This window comes from Meleagris gallopavo, chromosome 3 (assembly GCF_905368555.1).
Source record: "Meleagris gallopavo chromosome 3, MGAL_WU_HG_1.1, whole genome shotgun sequence".
Taxonomy (NCBI): domain Eukaryota; kingdom Metazoa; phylum Chordata; class Aves; order Galliformes; family Phasianidae; genus Meleagris; species Meleagris gallopavo.
Genome location: NC_139406.1, coordinates 8704431 through 8715422, shown reverse-complemented (window position 1 = coordinate 8715422; position 10992 = coordinate 8704431). Strand labels below are relative to the sequence as shown.

General features: G+C 41.9%; 1 long non-coding RNA gene across 1 annotated transcript in view; it reads left to right on the top strand.

Annotated features, from left to right (window-relative positions):
- Nucleotides 1-10992, top strand: part of LOC104910097 (uncharacterized) — a 57237-nt gene that overhangs the window by 11089 nt on the left and 35156 nt on the right. The window lies entirely within an intron of this gene.

Here is a 10992-nt window from a genome sequence, read left to right as displayed (position 1 = left end):
AGCTTGGCAAATTTTTAAATGAGAGGAGATGTAGTCAGGAAACAGGCTGGCTGTGGTTAAGGAAAATGTTTTAAACGTCCTCTGAAATCATTGTATAATTTCTTGATTACTGTTTGCATCTGCTCACATCCTTTGAGATAGATGTTTGTAGGAGATGGAGGGGGGAAGAACCCAACACCACAGTTTATGCTTCCAAGAAGGTTTTGTAAAAGCTGTCAGAGAAATATGAACAGAGTGCTGCCAGTTGAAGATCATAACTGATCATGTCTCGGGTTACTTTAGCTGAGATCAACAAGTACTGAAGTTGAAAGAAATAATTATTTCTACAAATAATGAAAGAAGCAGGCATTTTGCATAAAATCAAAGTGTTCAAAATACTCCAGTGAGACAGTATTTTTGTTGTGTCCTGAGATCCTGGTAACAAATCAATGTCAGCTTGTGACCTTACTCTGGTTCATACTGGAAAACCAACTGTAAAACTTGCCATTTGTTTTTCCATGTATGTGAAACTGAGATGTTTACATGACAAATGAGCCCTTCAAGTGGTAAGGTTGATGAGATTTCAGAATCAAACAAACCCCAGCACTGAGAGAACGACTCCAGCCTGGGAGATCATTCTGGAGGCATGGTTGCAGGCAGCCCTCTGTGTTTCTCTTGTCTGCAGTCCAAACCAGTCAGCTGGGGTGGCTGGAAAGCCACAAACTCTTTTACGTGGCAGTGAGCCTGAAGTAATCTCTGCCTCAGCACGCCTTATTCTGTTGTGCAAAGCACTGCACTAAGATAACCTTAGTTATGGTTTGCAGGATGTAGCTAACACCTCTCTGTGTATGGCTGTTCGTACCTACCTGTGCTGGCATCCTAGAGCTGCCGGAAAGAATCGAATGTGATTATCCTGTCTCTTAAGAAATGAGTCTGTAGAATTTTTCTTCTTTTTCTCCCTTTTATGCACAATCAAAGGAGACCTGTTTCTTATGTCTACTTTGAACTCACACAGAACTCAAGTCAACCTTTTGGTGCGCTGATTCATTGTTGTTGCTTTTCTGTTGTTCCTTTCCACTAGCAGAGGTTTGTAGGTTTGTGTGGTAATGCTGAAACATAATTGCTACTCAGTGTGTGTCAGGACGTGATGTACAGGTTGAATTTCTTGTTTGAATTTCTGATTAAGCACTTGCAGGGATGGTGCAATTCTAAAACTTGTTTGTAAGTAAACGGTAGGTGATATTTTAGTCATTGCAGAAAGGTGATTTTTATTTGCTCCTTCAAATGCAAGTAATAAAATAGAAACTGAAGTTCAGTTTCTAAAGTGAGGAAATTGATTAAGTATAAGATTGTAGGTTCTAGCATAACTGGAAACAAGGTAAGCTTTATGATTCGTATTTTACAAATTAATTCTTGGTATATAAAAAGAAAAATAAGTGATCATTTGAAGAAATAGAATATGCAGGATATAACAAATGGCATGAGAATTGCACTCGTTTATTTTGTTGAAATGAAAAGAGCCTTCTCAGATCTTTACAGTTTGTACACCTAAAGTCTGAGCCTTGATATCTCATGCATGTGATTAAATTGTCATGCTGGTCATTGTTTTCAAGCAATAGGAGCTGCACACTTTCAAGATCAGACTGCTCTCAAATCGACACTGACCGAAAATTATGGAAAATCTTCCCCTCATTTTAGAAGCTTTTCATGGATTTGTAAAATGGATAACAAGCAAATTTTAGTACCATCAATGTGCAAGGATGTATGGTGTTGTTTGAAAGAGGGCAGTTCTTCATAAATACAAATACAGGATATTTCCCTTTAAGAAAACCCATGGAATACAGCATATGTGAACCACAACATTAAAACTGGAAAGAGAGAGGAGCTGTGAAAAAGCCAGTAATGGTGGGAAGGGGAAATGTGCTGGCCTGAATGTCTTGTCTTGTGAGAATGCAAACCAAAGCCAGTCACACGGATGTGCATGTTGGGGAAAAATGACAATGAAATTAGAAACAGCTGTCTCCATAATTGCTTGTGTTACATGGAGGAAATTGAAATGCATGTATATTTTAAAATGAGAAGAGTTGTTTTCAGAACTCAAATCTGAAGTTGTTAGGTGATTTGCAGGATTGTTTTGAAAACTGAATGGGAGCAAGGGCATCTCAGTGTCTGCAACCTTATCAGCTGTCTCCTCTGTAAGCTCCTCAATTAGTGAGCTACTGCAGAGAAGTGAGAACAGGACCATCCGTGGAATGGCTTTCCTGATACAGAGCAGCATTTTGTTGATCTCAGTAAGTAGAAGATTTCTCATGTAATACCACCAGCCTGATATGTCTGCAGATGAAAAAAAACTCTCCCTTAATGTCCTGAGGCTGGTTCAGGTGATTGAAAAAACTTATGAAATTTTTAGTCTTACAACATTCCTATTGAGTTTGAACAATAGGAAACTACAGGGCTGAGAGGGACAGAAGACAGAAAACAAGCTGAGTTGTACAGTGAGCAGAAGGAGAGGACAGGGACAGAAATCATAGGTTGAGCAAGAAGATACGGGCCTTACTGTGTGAGGTGACCAGAAACACTGGATGTAGACCAAAACTAAGAAGTCTTGTAACAGAAATCAAAGCCTCTGAAGACCACAGGCTGCATTTCAAAGGTTGTTGCTTAGTTGAATCCAAGTAGGCTTTAATAGCCTTGCACTGTATAATGTTTCTTTCCCCACCGTTTCTTCTACTTCCGTCTTATGTGGTTGGAAGTGGATCAATTTGTCAGGGCTTTCACCTTAAGGGTAACCCCCAGCTACAGGACAGATGAAGACCAGCTCTGCCTGAAATGCTGAATTTCCATGCCATCAGCATGCTACACTTTCAGCATGTATCCACAGCGAGTTTGACTCCTGCTGAGAAATTTTCACCCTGCTACCTCCACAGAGCATCACGGGGATGACAAAAGGCACTTGAGACAAACATAGGCCTCCTGCCTAATTTTGACGTAGAGCAATGGGGCACAAGAGCTTTTCAAAGAGTAGCAGCACAAAAAAAGTGGTGGTGAGTGGGAGAGTTTCAGCCCAAACATATCAGCTGTTTTCAGTATATGGAAAATAAGTCTACATTTTTGGGCTGAAGCATTCGTCCAAGAGGGCATTGCCTCACTGAAGGTTTACCCCAGATCTACAAGATGTCTAGGCTGTCTGGGAAGTGCCTAAAAGCTGACCTTCCCTTCCCAAAAGGGCTAAACACCTCACAGAGCTGGGCGCTGGGCTTTCACGTGGAACCCTAGCTGTGGCATGAGCCTTAATATTTGGAAAAACTAGGAAGGGAAGATGACTAGAAGGAGATGAGCTGACTGGCTGGCTGTAGTCAATAAGGACTGATTGGTGGTTGTGTATAGCTAAACCAGCTCCATGGCTGACTTTCCTGTGTGTGTTGTATTTCAGTATTGTGTGTGATCCAAGTAGCATACGTAATCTCTCCATGGTGACTGCATGGCATTTGTTTCTATTTAAGGAGAGAAAGAGGTTTGGGTTTTCTGCCAGAATTCCCACTCAGGTAATTACGCTTCTGCCTGCAGAATTTCCCTCTAGCTTCAATTGTAGTAGTTGTTCTTCACTCCCACTCCTAAAAAGCACCAGCACAGACCTGCTGATGCATTTCAGGAGTGTGGCATTGGTTGCTGTGCTGACACAAGGGAAGTGACCCTGCCATGCACTGCTTCTACTTGGTTTGTTTCTAGTCAAGATTGCTGCACCTAGTCACTCTGCTCTGCAGTTCTCCTCTTTCTATGCCTGACTTCAGCATAACAAGTTGGTCTTGCTGGTGATACTGCTAGATGATAGTGAGACAGCCAGCTGGAAGCCAATGAAAAGATGATTAAGAGCCAAGAAAAAAACATATGGAGAGAGAGGGATTTCTTTTCGCAGAGTTTTAAGTAAAAGTGTTTGTCTTTGGATCCCACTAACAGTTTTTTCCCTTCTTTCCATCAATTTTATGGGTGGCAAGTAGTTACAGTTGATTAACAAATTCTACCAGATCTCTTTAGCTAGAACAAATGTTGTATACAGGAGAGAACTCTGTCAATATTAAAAATCAGCTGGCCAGCCTTTTGATGAAAATAAATATTTAATGGCCAGTAGGCTGATGTTAACTACAATGCTACGTGTGTTACCAACATTCTATAAATAATAGTTTTGCAAAATATGATCTATTGAATGAAAGGTCTTTTGTCTCAAATTTAGATGATGTGGTGATTTTTCTGAACTTAGGACAGCAGAGCAAATAGAGAGCAGCAGAGTCTGGAAAGCAGTTCTGCAGATTCTTCACTCTCTTTGAAGTCAAAGAAAATACAGGCCTTGTTCACTCAGTCCTATGCAGAGATTTAACGTGGATAATGTCCAATATTAATAAAACATTAATAAGCTAATACTCAGCAAATATAGCATAGTAAACAAAACCAAGGCAATTGAAACAAATTATCGATTCATGGAATTTAGTCTTTCTCTTGACAGAATGTTCACATGCAGCTTGTGTTGCTATTGAATACATTTCTTATTCAGATTTACTAAATGAATGTTATGGTGAGAGTGTGGGTTTAAAAAAAAAATCAGTATAGTTCACATCCTCAAGAATCAAGCTGTTTCACATATGTTATTGTTTCAGTTTCCCTAACTGACTAAATTCTGTTCAACTAAATAGCACCAAATCCCCACTTGAATCTCTGTGAGGGGTAGAGATGCTCACATTCTCTTTTTGGGGCTGCAGTTTTCTCACGAACATGTTGCAGTTCAAGAAAAGGCTCCTAAGTAGGAAGTGAGAGTTTGGGGACCAAACTTAGTGTCTTTCTTTTCAGAAAGAACAACTTAATTCTGCCAGTTGCTGTTCCTAGAAGATTCATTCAGGTACTGTGCTCCTTATTAATTGGGAGTGCTCGTTTTTCTCTTACTGTAGTGTTCAGAAGTGGCTTTTGGGTAGTACTGTTTTGAATAAGAATTCAGGCTGGCCTTCAGTGGCTTTAATTGTAATGTGGTGAAATGAAGTGTGTGTGTGTGGGGATGGGGGGCACTGGTATCTGACTGTAAGGCTGCCCTGGCTGTTTGAGGGACAGAACTTCATGGTTTTCACGACCTCTGTGTTGCATCCTGCTTCTGCATCCAGTTCTGTGCAGAATGCAGTTGGCCTGGACCAGGAAGACATAAGAGCTCTTTCCTTCTCTGTCCAGCTGGAAAGGCTTCATAACGTTGAAGGATGACACTTATCTGAAATGTGTTGTTTGCCTGCATCTCTTTTTTTGTTCTTTCCCCCCCCCAGAATAACGTCAAACTCTTCGTGCTCCTCTTTTAAACTTGGAGTGCTACTCATGTCCCCATCTCAGATGCTTCTGCTGTCAACCAAATGCAGCAGCTTTTTCCATCCTTACTGAAACTGCCGATGTAAGTGTATCTGTTGGTCTCAACAGGATCTGTGTTGTCAATCTAATGGGAATTGGTGGATTTTCTGGTCTTCTGAAGAAGTATTGTTTGTACCCTTGAAGATTTCTCGCAGATAGTATGAAAGAGTCCTGTGCCCTTCATTAACAGTTGTATTTGATCTTCTGCACAGAGTGTTTTTGTAGTAAATGTCAGTGGCAGAAGGCAACCTCTCTATCAGATGGGTTGGGAATAGACCAGAGGTCTCGCTTTGATTTGCTGGGCTGCGATTGCCTGCTCTTTAGGCTTAATACTTGATGCCAGATTTTTTTTTTTACTCTTTCTGTCTGATTTGGTGGTGATAGGCTGAAGCATATAAAGCCTATGACGCTAATGATGAAGCTTTTCAAGATGCAGTAGAAATTGCCAGGGGTTCTTCTTCCACGTTTCTGGGTTAAGTCCAAATGTGCTTTGCCAAGGGAATACAGGAGCCTGGAATTGCATGCCACTGTACTGGATTCAGTGAAAGCCCTCTGTCAGAACGGGGGAACTTCTGCATGGTAGGAAGGGTGAGCATAAATCAACATCTCCTGGCAATGTCTCTCCATCCCTTGAAACAAGCTGTGAGGTGATGTGGTGATGGGGGGGGAAGCGTGGATGTACACAGTCCCACCTTGAGCTTCTGGGTAAGACTGCAGTTTGGGGAAATTTATCCCACAGGGGCTGAAGGAGGCCCAAGACTCCAGATCCCATGCACTTGTAATTGTTGGAGCAGGTAGGGAATGTTCTGGTCATCAGCCTCACCATGAGAAGTGATGCTAGAGCACCTTTCTGTGGGACAGGATGGCTCTGTTCATGGAAGACGGCTGTCCAGAGACAGCCCCAGCTGGCTCCAGAGCAACCTCGGGTGTGGGCAGCCTTCCAGCCCAAGTAGCCAGCAGCCTCACTTGTTCCTGCCTGATTCTGGGCTTTGTGGAAGGGCTTGGGAGAATGCTGTTGTCTGGAATCTAGGTGCCTAGCAGAAGTGCACAGAAACTCTGCCTGACTTCCCTGTAGCTTTCCCTTGTAAGAGGTAAGAGAGTTCTGTGATGTTAATTAGACTCCAGATTTGAACTTTTCTTATGAGTATTTGAATCTGGCATTCTCCTTTCAGCTCATCTGCATTTAATGCTGCTACACGTTGGACTTGGGATGTTCCTGAAATGAGAAATGGAGCATATAATATAGATGTTTTCCAGGGACCGCCTAGTCAGAATCTATTTCAGCTCTTTGCCTTATGGATTAAAGTCAGAGCATTCACATACTGCTTAGATTTTATTTCTTTTTAAACAGTTTGCTGAGGTGAAATCTGTGCTGTTAATTAGAGCACCGCTGTTGTTTGCAGAACGCAGGCCATGCTGAGCAAAGCTTTTCAGGCTCAGTTTTCTGAACTGGAACAGGCAAAGCACAAAGCGTTGGCCTCACGTTCCCTTGGCAGGCAGCAGTGAGGTGGGGAACTGCTTGTTCCTAGTGGCATTTCTCTTCTGCTGGGAGACAGGCCATGCAATGAGGGGAAGCCATCTCCTTGGACCACCAAATGCAGTTCATCATTACTGTGAGCATCTCATCATAAACATAATTTTTGCACAGTGACCAACTGCCACTTTAGCAGCTGTTTAACACAAAATTGTCAGAGCTTCTAAAGTAACTGTGCCACAGCCTTACTCCTCTGTTTGTTGGCAGCTTCCTTCAGACTCCCAGCCACCTTTATAGACAACAGGTTCATAGGCTTGTATTTGTATTTTAACCTTTTGCAATCTCTTCTTCCACCTCTTGCTTCAGCAGGCCCTTTGTCAGGCAATATCCCTCTGCTTCTCTTCCTCTTCCTTTCCTATGAGTGAGGACATTCACTCTTTGTCTGTTATTGCCCTGGGCTGGTTCTGTTTCATCTGTTGTCTTGGTTTCTTGTGGGACGTGGGCTGTAGCTTTCGTTGTTTGCAAACACCTGCACAAACAGAGTGTTGGCCTGCTAAAAGTTTTTGACATTCTTGTAGCGAGAAGTAGTAGGAACAGATTTCTCATATCTGTATTCAAAGAATTAGCTGAATAGTTATCCTTATTTAACCTTGATTTGTGTTCTATTCCTGAAGTCCTCTGCTATACATTTATGCAGAGTCATAATGCAAAAGGAGTTCACAAATAGATTGATTCAACTGCTCTGTCTAAATGAGAGGAGGGTTAAGGTCAGAAACCTGCTGTTTGTTCCATTTAAATGGAGTGTGCTTTAAAAAAAAAGACACAAAATAATAAAAAAAAAGAACAATACCCAAATAGATTCCAAAGCCTTTCCTGAAACGTTTTTCACTGTTACATGCTTTCGAGAAGATTAGCAGAAACATGTTCTAGCAGTTATGCAGATTGAATTTAAAAACAAACAAACAAACAAACAAAAAAAAAAAAAAAAGGAAGAAAAGGCAAGAGTTAAAATAGTGGGAAGGCAGGAGTTAAAATAGTGTGCTTCTAATAAACACTCTTCCACCTATCTGTGTGGCTGGGATAACTTTTAGGTTGGAAAAATATTACAGGTCTGCTCATTTTACACATGGGCAAACAGTGATATACCAGAGTGCTGTGCATTGTGTAAATGCTGCGTGTAAAAATGCCTTGCTCTGAAGAAGCCTCCATCTCTGGAGTGGAGGCAGCACCTATTTTTAGTGGTGTGCTGCAGCATTACACAGGAGAATATAGGATGATGCCCTTTCCCAGCTCACTTTGTAGATGACTTGTAATTTACTAAGGAAGTGTCAGATGACAAAGCCAGCCAAGCTGTGCTGCAGAGCAGTTGTTTCTTAATGGATGCTGTTGCTGTTCGAACCCCATTTGATGGAGATTTAACCAATTCTTGGACTGGGTGCCATCCTCTTTGTATGCATGAGACTTATTCTGCATTCCCAAGAAATAAATAACACCGATCTCATGTCTTTCTGACATGAGCGGTCAGTCTGAGGTGAAATCCTAACATGAAATCTCACAGTGAAAGCTCATAGTACTGCTGTGGGTGTGTGGTCAGCTTTGCCAGGTTACTGGAGTTTGGGTCAAATTTCACTTGGGCAATGATAATAAGACCATCACAGTTACTCTTCTATGACAACTGCATTGCTGATTTCCCTCAGCAGATGCTTTTGGGTTTTGCAAGTATAACTGGTGAAGAGCCATGTGAGTGTGACAGAACAGTCTGTTACTGCAGTAAATGGAAAAAGCAAAATGCAAACACGCTGTCAAAATCTCTCCTCTTGTATTCTAATTGCTCACTTTTAAAACCGTTATGGTTGACGTTTGGTGGAGTTATTTTATGCTGTCTCTTTCCTGGTGTGCGTGCATGAGTGTTTTGTTTTTTTTTTTTTAATCCAACAAAGGCTAGACTTATTTTAACATAAAGGTTATTTTGTGCCCAAGAGCCTGCTGTCATTGTGGGTGGTAATGCATGCAGTTCAGTGAGGTAGTTACTAAAGGACATTATTTCAGCAGTAGTCAGAGAATAGATGTGCAAAATGTAGGGCTGTCTAAACCAGCAACTGCGTGCAAGATCTGAGTTTTCCTGATTAGCAGAAGTGCTAGAGTTATAAAAACACAGCATAATTGCAGGTCATTCTGTTTTGATGATTTTCTTCAAGAAAACTGAAATAATCACATAAAAACGTGATTAAAAGTGATGGATTTCAATGCAGTTTAAAGACCTGTGAGGATCCTATCCTTACCTTCTATAGAAAGCCTTGCAAGAATGTTATAAGTTTGTCCTCCTCATTTATAACAACACATGGTGACACTGGGAGGAGAAATGATGTTTCATTTTGCATGTGCGAGCAGGGACCCTCAGCTGTAATCACAATATGAATATGGAAAATATACTGATAGAAAATCAATTGGTCGCATTACAAGCTCTGGCACCTGAGCTACTGTAAAGGAAGATGGCAAATGGCTCTGAAATCTGTTTCAAACTGTGACTTGGTTTGTGTACCTGTCACTGTAGGTCTTTAATGCTGTATGTGGTTTAACATATGACCAACATAATAGTACTGGTGACGTTTCTCTGCAGATTGAACTAAGCAAATGTTCAGCCTTTAAATAGCTGTGATAATTTCTACTGTTGTTTACAAGCGACTCCCATTGAGGCCATTAAAGAAAAACATATGGCTTGTTAATATAATGTCAGCTCCTCAAAGTATTTCATGCTGTGCCTGTTCCAGAATGGATGGGTATGTGACATGCACTCTGGAGCACTGAGAAAGAAAAATGTCTTTAGATGTCAAAAACAGTTCCCAGGTGAGAGCCTCACAGCTGAAAGGAACAAAAAGTGACCCTTGGCCTTTGATCATCCATTACCTCCCATGCTCTTCTCAGGTATATCAACTTATGTTTAACTGCCTCTGAAAGGAATTTCTAGCTTTCAATGTCACTTTTCGTCTAATACAAACCTTTACAGCATAATTCACTATTAGTTGTAGGATGTCCACACCACGTGGTGAGTGTGAGCACTCTGTCCTCTTTAAAATTAGAGTACTGCAATAAGTTCTACGGTGTGGCCTTTGTAGTTTTCTCTAAGAGCTCGGACAGGTACAATTTGATAGGTTTTGCTGTGATCTTCTAGAGGAGAAAAACAAACAATAGAACAACAGCGGGGATTTATGCACTATTTCTATTGGCATAGGTGTTCTGGATTCAAAGCCGCTGATTCATGTGAAGTAAGACCTCTGTTTTAGAGCTGGTTCAAACACACAAACCCAGACTTGGCTGCCAGAGGCACACATATCATGGTGTGGCCAATGCAAGCTGGATCAGAGCAGCTTCAAGGTGCAGCCCAACCACGGAACAGCAATTAAATCAGCAGGTGCCAGCCACAGGGCTGAGTGGCACAGGAATGTGGTGTGGGCTGGGCAGAAGGATAGTGGTCTGGCTCAGAGGCCCCGCTGTGGGGCGTTTGGCTGCTTGTCTGTTGGGTGAGTCTGCTTAGCCTTCTGGCCTGGGTGCTCAGTAAAGTCAGCTCTGAGTCAGGGTTCAGGTGTTTCCTTAATGGAAAGCTTTTTGGGTTGGGAAATTAAACCAAGTTGACCTTGTGAATCTATATCCCGGCTTGCAAGCAGTCACATAACACGTAGTACGTAGCATGGCACAAAGGTACCAGCCTGGCAGTGACTGAGCAGTGCTCTGCACAAAGCAGGAGCCGTGTTTCCCAGAAGCACCAGCTCTTCCATAAGCCAACCCAGCTTTCACGCAAAGCACCTGCAGTGTATCTTTTGGGGGGCTGCTTCTTCAAACCTGAAAGGCTTGGCTTTGATAGAGCTTTTTAGTAGTAGTCTAGCAAGTGTCTGCTGCTTCTCCTCCTTTGCCTGGTGAGAGTTTATTTATGCACATTCCCAGCACCTCTTCAGAAAACAAGGTTTATCCACTGGTTTTGCAAAACACAAGCTTCTGCCTTAAGTCCTCTTCCCTATCTCAGTGTTCTCCTTGTGTTCTGCAAGGACTGTATCTACAGCTAGGAAAACAATTTGGCTTGCCCTACCTTCAATACATTCATCCTTGAAATAGCCCTGTAGGTAGGGAACTGTTATATCTCTAGCACAGTTGTGCAACTCATC